We start from the raw sequence: 12,259 nt of genomic DNA on the forward strand, positions 1-12,259 counted from the left end.
ACCACCCCTCACACCCACACACACAATCACCACCCACTCACACCCACAGTCACCACCACCCCTACACCCACACACAATCACCACCACCCCTCACACCCACCCACGGTCATCATCACAACTCACCACCACCCCTCACACCCACAGGCATCACCACCCACTCACACCCACACACAATCACCACCACCACTCACACACACCCACCACCATCCCTCACACAGACTCGTACACAACTGACCCCACCCCCGCTCCTATCTCACTCCTCCCCGGCCGGGGGAGCAGCTGGAGGGGCTGGCGGTGCGCATGCGCGCTGAGCTGCCCGCTCGGAGCTGTCCCTTCAGCACCACGCGGAGCCGGGACCCCCGCTCGACCGGGGCGGCGCTGCTGGTAAGTGTGGCGGGGAGAGAGAGAGAGCATCGCGCCCTGCCCCCACCTAGATCCCGTCCTCCCCCATCCCCATGCACACCCCACTCCTGCCCCCGAAACACCTTGCCCCTCTGCCCACCCTGCTAGTCCCACCCCCCCACCCAGATCCTCTGTCCTTCATCCAGCCTCTCTGCCCTCCACTGTTGCCCCTCATCCTTAACCCAGCCTCTGTCCCATACTCAGTTCCCTCACCCACACACCATCCAGCCCTCTGCCTCCACCCACATCCTCTCCTCTCAGCCCCCCATCCATGCATCTCCCACCCAAACCCCCCCCCCCTGTCCCCCACTTCCAACCAGCCCCTCTGTTCCCCACTCTGCCCCCAGCCTCACAGATGTTCTCCCCTATCCCCTTCAGCCCCACACGTACCCCACCCAGACACCCCTGCCTGCCAGAGCACCACACAGCCCCGTTACCCACACAGCCCCTTCCCCCTACCCCTCTTCAGCATCCTCACACTGCCCCACCTCTCCAACCCCCAGCCCTCCCTGTCTTCAGCTCCCCCACGCTGGCCTGGCTCTCCCTCGGTCGTCTCAGCCTGACCTCACCATCCCTGCCTCTCCCCCTTCCATAGTGACCCCTTCCCCCACCCCTTCTGTCTGTCCTTTGCCCTCAGCTGGCCCCCACATACTACCCTACCCCACCCCCCATTTCCCCCACTGCTCCTCTGTTCCCTCTCACCCAGCAGTTATCAGATCGAAGGGGGCGGGGAGCCCCAGGTTCTGGTGTGCAAGCCGGTGCATGTCCACACAGGGGTGGGTGCCCATCAGGTGCATCCCCTTATGTATGGGGCTGTGGTTGGGTGGAGAAGAGGGAATAGGGCATGAATGTATCAGAAAGGAGATGTCAAGCCAGCCACACATGGTGCACCCAGTGTGGGGCTTCTGCTCTCAACCTTCTGCCCCCACACACACACACCCTGAGAGTGCCGGGGGGGGGCAGCCAAGCCATTCTGGCTGGGGAGAAGCTGGGACAGGCTGGAGGGGAGAGAGGACTGGAGGCAGCAGGATCTGCTCCTTCTTCTCTCTGCCACCTCCAGTGCGGCATGGCTCCAGATCTTCCTGGGGCAGAAAGGAGGCAACTGGGGAGCTCCCAGCTCAGACAGCCCCTCTCCCATCAGGCGCACCATAAACTCTGGTGCCTCCTGCTGTTCCCACTTCAGATTGCCTCACCTGCCCCTGGTGAGATGGGAGGAAGCTACGGGGTGTGGGAGGAGGAGAGGAGTGGGGAAGCTTTGATTGATCACACCCATTGCCAAGGTCCAAGCCCTTCCCAGGGAAATCCAGGCTACAGGGTGTCTAGTTCCCTAATGAACTTCCTGGGTCCCTGCCCCTCTCCCTTCCCTGCTGGAGGTGGCTCTGCAGGGTTATGCTTTTTCCTTTCCATGGTGCCTCTCTTCCCTCCCCCCATGGGTGGTCTCCCCCAGGGAGGTTCCCCCAGAGAAGCAGCCCATGCAGCTCCCCCGAAAGTGCTGGGACTCTCAGTTCACCCAACTCCTCTGGACCCCCTAGGCTGCAAATCTTCTGTCTCTCATACCCATCAGCCCTCTGTTTGTCCCTCAAGCTGCTCCCCACCTCCCCCACTGTCCCCCTCCCTCCTGCCCATCCTGTTCAGGATGCCCCGCCCCATATTGCCTCTGGCCACTTGACCCCCATCTTCCCTCTAGCCCTCTCTGTGCCCTTGACTTCTATCTCCCCACTACTGCTCATCTCCCCCTGCTACCGACCCCCATCTTCCCATCCAGCCCCCTCAGCCCCTTACCCTTCTCCACTTTGTCACCCCCCTCACTCTTTTACCATCCCCAACCTTTCCTCTGCCCATCACCCTCCTTAGGCTCCTTCTGTCAGCCCTCCTCCCCACCCACTCCCCTCGCATTGATGGTCCCCCTCCTGTTGGCACTCGGAAGGGGTGTGGGAGGATGTTTCCCCCATCGCTGTGTCGTTGAGTCGGGGAGAGAAGAAGGGATGTGTTCTCTTATTAGTGCAGTTACCATAACAACTCAATGCAGGGCTTCTTTAAAAATAGAAGTGATTGTTTCTCCTTGCTTTCCCTCTGCTTTTCAGGGCTGTCGTGCTGGGTGGGTCTGGCTGCCTCTGATGAATTTCATACACTATCAGTAACAATTAAGAGAGGCTGGTAAGGCAAAGTAGCCCCTACCCGAGCATCGCCAACGGCTGTGTCTGGAACCATGCAATAGGCTGACGGGGAGACAGCCAAGGGTTAAGTGGCTGGGCCGTTCTGGGGTGGGGCAAGGGAACATTAACAGGGCCATGGGAGATGAGTTTGGTAGGTCTCAATGGACAGAAGTGATGTCTCTCTGTGTAGGGGGGTCTAGGCAGAGAGACCAAGGAATGAGCAGGGCATATTTTATGCCCGTGTTATGGATAAACACAGGGCATGCCCATGCCGTAGCTAAGGAGAGCATTTCCATCTCTAGGGCTGCCAATCCAATGCTAAATTTGCTCCTGAAGGCTGGATCAGCCAGAAGATCCATGACCTTTCCTTGAGCGTACCACCTCCGTCCAAGCACCAGCCCTGTGTAATCTGTGTTACTATGTATGGCGGCATTTCCATCCAGAAACAAAGTGCTGGCCCCCGACTGCATTTCAGTCGATTTCTCCAGTCCTGGCTTGAGTCAGATGGGATCTCTGAACTCCATGCCACTCTCTACAAATAATGCAATGCTGATGACTGCTGTTAGCAGTGGCGGCTGTACAAAGTGCCCCCTGACAAAAGAACCATCCAGGTAGACTCATGAGCAAGTGTCCTCCAGAACCTGGGCTCAAAGTACCGCTCCTCAGCTGCTTTCCTGAGGGTGGAGCCCAGCTACTGCTTCTGAGCGTCCTTCCTGCTCTTAATAATATGCTATTTCTGTAATGATTTTTGAGAGCTGGTTTGACAGACCTGGGAACTGAATTCCCCTCATTACTCACAGCCTGGACAGTGGTGCCAGCTTCCCTGCCAAGGGGGAGTGGGCAGTTTGATCGTCATGGTTGGCTGGTTGCGTGCCAACATGGGGGGCAATTTGAGGGGTATGTCACAGAGGACTGGCCCTTTAAGAAGTAAGCACCATCTATGCTTCACTCGGCTCTCCTCCCCAGGTGGGGAAGCCACCTGACAGATCGGTCATGTCAAAATCAGGTCAGGCCTGGAGATGCAGGAGAAGCCAAACAGAAAGAGGGCAGAGATCTTGGAAGAAGTTTGTCTGCTGACCCAGACCTGGACGGGGCCAGCTTGGAGAAGTTGACTGAGGTCTGCAGCCAGCCAGAGTTATCTGTGCTGCCCCCAAGGAGGAAGGCTGTGGGAACCCTGAATCAAGGGGGGTCCATGGATGCACTGGAGGGGCTAAGGACTAATGGGATGTACCATAAGAGATGTAATAAATGAGACCCCTCGCAGGGGAAATCTCAGTTCACAGTACTCTGGCTTGAGAGTGGCATTGTACAAGAGCCAGGTGGGGGAGTAGAGGTCAGCGCACCTGCAGGGTGATGCTGCGCTACAAGAGGGCATCCTGTGGGGCAGTTGTCTATCAGTGACACCTGTCTACCTCTCTAAGGTACTTGTCTGGCCCCCCATCACCGGGGTATCCAATTGTCATTGTCACAACACCCCGGGAGGTGGGGAAGTGCTCTCATCCCATTGTACAGACTGGGAACCGAGGCGCAGAAGTCCAGCAAGTCAAAGGTATTTAGGCTCCTAGATTTTTGAAAGTTCAAACCTATTTAGGGGCTTTTGAAAATCCCATGAGACACCTGTGAAATTCTGGCTCAGATCCAACAATTACTGAGAGTCAGGCCCCTAAACACATTGAGGAGCTGGATCGGAGTGGTTTGAACTAAGAGACACTAGGCAGGTGAGGTGAGATCTTTTACTGGGCCAACTTCTGTTGGGGAGAGAGAGATGCGCTTTGTCTAAGGTCACACAGGATGCATATGATAGAGGTGGTCCTCCAGTGACATCAGGGCTGTCCTTACGCTGTGCAGGGTTGGTCAGACCTAAATCAAGGAACTGCAACGAGCTCCCTGCATTGCTTTGTGCCTCCTCCCTGTCCATCCACACCATACTCAGCCACTGGGAGAGCCAAGGCCTCAGCATCTCAGTGCCTCAGTTTCCCCATGGGTGTAATAACCCTTCTCTGTTTTACAAAGGTGGGGATGTTATGAGGCTGAATGTATTGTTTGTAAAATGCTTTGAGATCCTTGCAGGTAGGGTGCCTGGCAAAGAGTGGCTGGCTCCTTTAAATGAAGGAAGTCCAGCTTCCCTGATGACTTATCTGGTGCTCCCAGGCTGGGCTAATGAGGGTGCAACCGCTGCTTTAGAAGCTAGCTAGGCAGCTGCAAAAGGGAAAATGGAGGCAGCGTCAGAAGAATAGCCCAGGGAGGGGCTGAGGGGAAATCTCTGTGGAAAGCTGAGTCCTGAGAGGAGGTCAGAAAGAGGACAGCGGAAAGAAGATAGGCCCAGGGAGGACAGAGATTCAAATAGCAAAAAGACTCTGTCACGAGATGGGAGGATAATCTTGTTGGCTGACTGTTGGGGCTGGGGAATGGAGCAGTGTACCCATGAAAAGGTGCTGGGAGAACCTGGTGTTGAGGAGAAGGGGTTGACAAAGCTCTGCTTTAAAGACTATGGGTGAAATGATCAATAGTAGACCAGCAATGGGGTTGCTTAATGCCAGACGGGGTCCGTGCAGCAATTCACAAGAGGCCATGGTTGTGACTGGGTCTGTAGGTCCATGTTCAGCTAACTGGGGGCATGTGTGGACAGTTCCCAATGACAGTGCCATAGCAGCAAAAAGCAGCCCATTCCCCTTCAGCCAGTCTCCTGTGTAAGAGGTGTGTGTACACGTGGGCTGAGAGGGTTCATTTCAGTGCCATTGGTTTGCTTGATGTCTCTACTCACTAACCAGAGGTGATCCTGCTTCGTGCTGTTAAATGTGAGAGTGGTGGCTAAGAGCTACCAGCCTTCATGATTTTGCACCTATAACTGAGTCCTGGCTGGAGCACACTGCAGGGTTGCTGTTGATACAGTTGTCTCTGTCCGGGCATAAGGGTCAGGAGGAGGTGAGGAAAGAGTGGGGAGGTGGGCGGGCTGTATTGTTTGCATCTGGCTTTAATTGCACGTCTCCCACCCCAAAAACTACATCTGACAGAGTGTCTTCACTTTGTCTGAGTCCCAGGTTGGGATAAAGGTCTGACTGGTTTGGGTGTTTAGGTCGCCCCGCCATGCTGCCCAGCCCCTTTATGAACTGACTGAATTCCTCGCTCCAGTGGCTTCCGAGTCACCAAGGCTGATTGCTCTGCGTGAGTTTGGTGGCTGTGCAGATGACAGTCCGTCTGTGTTAGCCCAAGATCTCCAAGTGTGTGAACCCATATGTGAGAGCCGGCAGGTTTCTAGCACAACTCACATTGCTGGTCACTCTCTGGACATGACTCTGAGGTTCAGGGAGTGCGTGGCGGGGCCCACTATTTCCCCTCAGGCACAGCTCTCCTGCCAGGGCGAAGGGACCATTTTGATGTTCTGCCCTTCGCTGTTAATGGAACTGGTGCATCTCTAGGTGACTCATCGGACTGCCCGCTCTGCTGGTGGTCTGATAGGACTTCAGTCCTCAAGTATTGATACCCTGGATCCCAAACACCTTCTGCTGGCTTCATGGCTCACATATGGCATGCAGCAGATGAAGTGTGAGGGGAGGTCCATGAGAGCTCCCCTCATATCTGGACAATTGCAATACAGATCTGTTGTGATCTTCTGCCCTGTCTCTAGGGGGCAAAGAAGGTATTTCTTCCTCTTTACGGTACCGCCTGCCAAGCCCTGAACAGCAGGACTGGCCAACTAGCAAGTCCTGGCTGGCTGTGCTTGGCTCCCCTGGCCATGAGGAATCTCTGTTAATTCTGAAGATAGAGTTGCCCCAGCCCAAGCTGTATGCCTCTGTGCTAACAGATCAGGTTCCTGTGGCTTCTGTGTGGACTGCGGCCATGTCCTCTCTGGCTGGTGGGGGCCGGGGCAGGCATTGGGCCCATTGTTCATGGAGACTGTCAGCATTTCCCTGCAGGAGGGCACGGTGCCTGTCAGCCTAAGGCAGCACTTGTTTGGCCTTGTAAGAAACCACCTCTTGATGCTGAAGTTCTTGCCAACCAGTGGCCTGTCTCCATCTCCCTTTCTTGGGAGATTATTCCAGGTGAGGTCACGGCCAGGCAGTTTTGGCAGCACCTGGAGTCCTTGGATTTCCATAACCCCAACCAGTCAGGCTTGAGGCCTGTTTATGGCAAACTGCACTGGTTGTGTTGACTTCGTTATAATGGATGAAACTCGAATGCCCACACTGATTTTCCTAGAGGTGCCAGATGCCGTTAGTCCCCCCACTGTGCAGCTTTGCTGCCACAGCTGTTCCTAAGGGACTGATGGGAGGGTCCAAAGCAACTGTTCCTGTCTGAAAGTAGCCTTGGGAGGTTACTGTCACCCCATCTATGCTCCATATGCTTCAGTATCCTGACAACCACCTTCATGCCTCTGTCTGGGTGACTGAGTCAGCTCCTCAGCATCTGGCTGAGATCAGGGCTTGGAGAAGGGCTAGCTGTCTGCCAGAGGCTTAGTCCAGACACACTTCCAGTGGCAGTGGTAAGTAGTGGGGGAGCATCTGGAATAGAGGATGAAGATGAGATCAACTCCCTTGATGGAGGGAACGCGCCTAGTGTAGATTTGGGGTTCATGGTAGATCCCAGCTTTTCCTGGATGCACAGGTAGCAGCTGTGGTTAGGAGCAAATTTTGCATCCATGTCCCATGAGGAGGATGTAACCTTTGCTTCTGGATTCAGGGCCTTTGTTACATTTACTCGCCTGGAGAGCAGACTCGCCAAAGCATTCTCCATCGGGCTACCCCATGGGACCTGCAGAACTGAAGTTACCCCAAAATACACCTGCCCAGGTATGAAGGGGGGCTGCGCGCACATCACATCACACCAGGGCTCCTTAATCTGGGCTGCCTGTTCATTTCCAGATGCAGCTTCCAGGGTTGATGTTGACTTTTAAAGCCCTGAGTAGCGTTTGGACCTGGCTGTCTCAATGACCAGCTGTTTGCCAAGGTGATACCACTGCAGTTGCAATGGAGTGGCTTTGGGGTAACCATCCCTGGTTAATAAAGGGGAAGCTGCTGGCAGGGATCCTCTATGCAGGTTCCTTGACTCTAGAACTTCAGTCCAACTCAGCCTGAGTTTGTTGCCTTTCCCAGCACACTGCAAAGCTGCTCTAGGTTGGGGAGCCTGGGGGGCAGGGCCGAGGGAGTTAGTAGGAGGAGGTACTGTACTGGAGCAGGTCTCAGGGCATTTTCCTCCTTTGGTGGTGTGTACTGTAAATGTTTGTCCAAAGTGCCCAGAGTTAGGGACAGACTCCTTGCAATTATAAATATGAAGGAATTGCTCTCAACTCAGGGCTGGAGGGAGCATGCTCCACCAGTCTGTGGGGATGGTGCACGCACAGTCTGATCAGCGCTGGGAAAGGCTCAAGCATGCTTGGTGTGCACAGAAGCTGCTAAAAGCAAAGTCTCTACTGGGCACGTGCAATGTGAGATTTTTTTTTCAGGGTCTCGGAACTCGGCCAAAGTTGGGCCGATTTTTCACAGGAACAGCAAAAGGCATATCCCTGACAAACGCCCCCCATCCCCTGCCAAGTTTCAGGCATCTGCTCCGCAGCAAAGGAGCAATAGAGGCAACCAAAGAACAGGTCACCACAATCTTTTTAACAGTGCAAAACAATGTATTTTACCCCTAGCCTCATTCTTTGAAACAGTTGAACCATTTTGGCTGAAACTTCGCAAGACAATTCAGCCTGCATGGAAAATTTCAGCCCACAAGGTTAAAGTTTGGCAGCATTATAAGCAACTAAAAACAGGGTCTTATAAGTGTCAGACAACCTAACTTGGCAGTGCTACCTGGCCAATTATAAAGTGTTGCCCAGTTGAGCCAGAAACCTCTCCTCAAATCCATCCTGGTTCTGAGAGTCCCTTATCTCTTCTGTATAGGTCCGCTCCATACCTATGTGGCTCAGTGGGTCCTGCTGCTCTGCTGTACATGGATGTGTTGAGACACCTGCAGGCTGTTTGAGAGGGCTAGCGATCCAGCGCACCAATGGGATGGATTCTGAACTATCCGTTCACTGGCAGGTCTCCTGGTGGCATGGCTTCTGTGGATAGGCTTTAAAGCACTCTGGGGCATTGTTTGCATTTAATCGACCTCGGACAGTTCACCCCCTGTGCAACCTGGTGACTAGAAAACTAGCAAGGATAAGAGCATGCGGGCCCTGATCTGGAACATGAAGCGCACCTTCAGGTCCCAGGGAATCTCTTTCCTGTTGTGTTGCCATAGTGGGGAGCCAGAAGTTCTTCCCTAAGGGAAGAGATCTCCGCTGTGCTGAAAGCCGCCCCCACCATTGCTCAATGGAGCAAAATTTCCCTTTGTGCAAGGAGATGGTCATAAGAATGCCCTTACTGGGTCAGACCAAAGGTCCATCTAGCCTAGTGTCCTGTCTTCCGACAGTGGCCAGTGTCAGCTGCCCCAGAGGGAATGAACAGAACAGATAATCATCAAGTGATCCACCCACTGTTGGTCACCCTTTCTGGGACAACAGTTGTGACTGACTTGTGAATTTTACAGGCAGGCAAATTTCCATGTAGGTCCCAATTCTGCAAGCTGGTCTGCAAAGACCCCTGCGTCTTTTCAGATACTTAGCAGCAGCCCTGCTAGGGGGACACAGCTCTGCATGCGATGAGCGATGCAGGTCCCACTCTGTGCCGATCCACAGGCTAGGTGTTGCTATAGCCACCACACACAGAGGCTTGGCTCTTTCGCTCAAACTGTAACGATTCATGCAGCTTTGGAGGTCCCTGGTTCAATCCCTAGTGTGTCTGCCAAGACGGGGGTTGACATATAAGCATGGAATAACTCACTTAAAATGATAAGATATATCACTTGGCATTTCCCTGATGGTCAAAAGTGTATATTTTAGGCTCCCTTCAGACTGTTGCATAATGGTTAGAGCAGGTGACCTGACACCAAGACTCCCGGTTTGTATTCCAGCTGTGCTCCTATTTGACCTTGGTGAGTCATTTAACCCTGCTGTGCCTCAGTTTCCCCATCTGTGCCGGGAGTAGCGTTCATTTCAGGGTGTGTTGTGAGGCTGAATTCTGTTCAGGAGGCACTTTGGGGACTCTTAGAGGATGGGTGCTGTGGAAGCACCAGTATTCATATATTACTAGGAGGTCAGTACACCACCAAAACCAGCCCCCTTCTTCCCTGAGAGAGAGAGAGAGTTCAACAGCTGCCGCTTGCTGATGGAATGAGCTGGTGCCAAACTGGCCAAATACATTTTTGCCTGGCAGTGAAGGTGGTGGTGGTCCCTGGAGGCTTGTCAATGCAAATGTTTAGTTTACAGAAAGCTGGGGTGTGAATCTACCCTGCATCAGCCGGCTGTGCGCTACCGGTCCACCTGGATCCTGCCGCCCCAGGCTAACCACTCCCTAGTGCGCTTTGATCTAGTCCCATTTCAAAGCAGCATAGATCCAAGTTAGTGTGGGGCAGCAGGGTCCATGCAGACAGTTAGCACACAGCAGACTAGTGCACCCTTGATTAGTCACAAACAGTGTTGGTCTAGCCAAGCCTTGTGTATCTTCCCCCCAAAAAACCCTCTCAAAGGGCAGGGGGCAGAGTCTCTTCCTCCAGCTGCAGCTTTGCAATGCTCTTCCCCAGGACCTGAGAGTTGGGGGTGCTCAGCACCCCCCAGATTGGGCCTTTCCTGGGGATCCCTTGAGCGTCCTTCCCCATGATCGGATTGTATCTAACCTCCTAGCAAGAGGCTGACTTCACCATGTGGCTCATGACCGTACTTATCAGCCCAGAGGACAAACTCTTAGTAAGAGGCGGGGAAGAAGAGATTTATTTATACCGTGAGCCCTGTGCAACCCCACCCCACTGACCATTGTTCTTGGTCCCGCATGGCAGGCAGGGGCCTCTCTGATGTCACAGGAATCTTTCACCCACCTCTCACCCCGCTCTGGCAGATGGTGTCCTGCACACAGACACCTGGATGAGAGGTGGATCCTGGTACCCTGCCTCATTTTAATTATGGAAGTAGATCACCTACATAGGAGCTGGACACGACCTCTTGGCTCCCGCCTAGCAGCCGGGGTGGGATCACGCCTACAGCTTCTTCTCCAGGTCTTGCCATATTTTCAATGTCCCCAAAGGATGCGGGTTCTGTCACTTCCCTTGGGAGACGATTCTGCTGCCTAATACATCTCCATGTAAGGATGTTTTTTCCCTGATATTCAGCCTCGATTTGCTTGCGCTCAGTTTCATCCCTTAATCATAATTACTTCTCCCCAAACCGTCCCGGGAGCTCTTGGTGTTTCTACACCTATCAGTTACTTCCATTCTATTATCCGTCCTGCGAGGCTGCGGGGGTCCATAGTGTTCTCACTGTTCTCCATAGACAGTCCCGCCTACCCTGCATTAACTGCTGCTGCTCTTCCCTGGACTTCTCCTGGTAGATGATACCTTTCTGGTGTATCATTGACCCATGTGCTCCACCTACTTATTTCTTGCCTGCCTGCCTCCTGGACTCCATTTATTACCACGTGCTGTATTATTATTATTATTTGCATTACAACAGCAAGCGAGACCAGGGCCCCATGGTGTTAGGTGCCGCACAAACACACAATAGAGACAGTCTTTGCTCCAAAGAGCTTGCAGTCTAACTAGATAAGACCAACAAACAGTGGGAAGAGAAAATAAGCACCAGGGATCTGAAGTGGCCCAAGGTCATGCAGCAGCTCAGTGGCAGGGCTGGGACTAGCTCCCAGGTCTCCTGACTCCCACTTCAGTGTGCTAACCTTAGACCATATTGCTTAGTGCCTTTCCCTGGTCCGTGGGTGCAAAATCATTAGTAACTGGGTACTGTCCTCTTCATGGCCAAGGGACGGAGATTGACCAGACCTCAGTGTAACCTGGGGGACTCTGAATTGAAAGGTCAGGTGTGAATCCATTTGGCATATCAACATCTGGAAATAACACACTGGCCTTGTGCAAAGCAAAGTGTAATGAAACCAGCTGAAGATTTCCCAGAGCCAGATGGAGGAAACGGTGGATTCAAATGGAGAAGGGATGGCCCTGGATTAGCCAACTCAGCATGTCATTCCACTCACCCCCTTTCCTCTTCCCCTTGCTCGTTCTCAGCAGAAATTAATACAGGTCATTGGAGGCAAACAGGACCTTTCAAAAGGTACCCTACATGAGCTAGGCCCAGAATACTTTTTCCCCTTTGCAAATTTGTGGAGGCAGTGAGGTCTAGTTGTTCCAGCAGGGGTCAGGGGGTCAGGACTCCTAGGTTCTATCCAGGACTTTGCCCCGACCTGCTGTGTGACTTTGGGTGAGTCAATTACCCACCCCTCAGCTTCTTCACACATCAGAAAAACAGAGGTAACAATGCTTACCTCGCAGGGGACCTAATTAAGCCTGGATGCTGCTCCCTGTGATGCCTGCTGCAAATGTCAACAGGAGCAGACACAGCCCTTAATGTTCACAGTTGTCTTTGTGCAGCCAACGAAAGGTGCCACGTGAGAGCCAAGTCCCGGCCTGGTTATTCTGCCAGAGACGCTTCCCCAGCAGTGTGCTGCCCAGGCAGCAGGGGGCGGTTTCCAATGCCCATTTTCACGCCAGCGAGCAGGTTTGCACCTGCTTTCAGAAGAGGAGGTTGCTCCCTGTGCTCAAGCAGCAGCAGCTTTCCCTGGGAAGGAAAAGGACACATAGCTGAGTGGGAGGAAGTGCTGAATTCAGGAGAGATGAAG

General features: G+C 53.5%; 1 protein-coding gene across 1 annotated transcript in view; it reads left to right on the forward strand.

Annotated features, from left to right (window-relative positions):
* The first annotated feature begins 323 nt into the window (after nucleotides 1-323).
* The window catches only part of PSD (pleckstrin and Sec7 domain containing), a 107,973-nt gene continuing 96,037 nt past the window's right edge, over nucleotides 324-12,259 (forward strand). Inside the window, exon 1 of the mRNA XM_034776477.1 lies at nucleotides 324-384. The gene's annotated coding sequence lies outside the window, so the exon portion shown is untranslated. The remainder of the gene's footprint in view (nucleotides 385-12,259) is intronic.

This window comes from Trachemys scripta, chromosome 7, assembly GCF_013100865.1.
Source record: "Trachemys scripta elegans isolate TJP31775 chromosome 7, CAS_Tse_1.0, whole genome shotgun sequence".
NCBI lineage: Eukaryota > Metazoa > Chordata > Testudines > Emydidae > Trachemys > Trachemys scripta.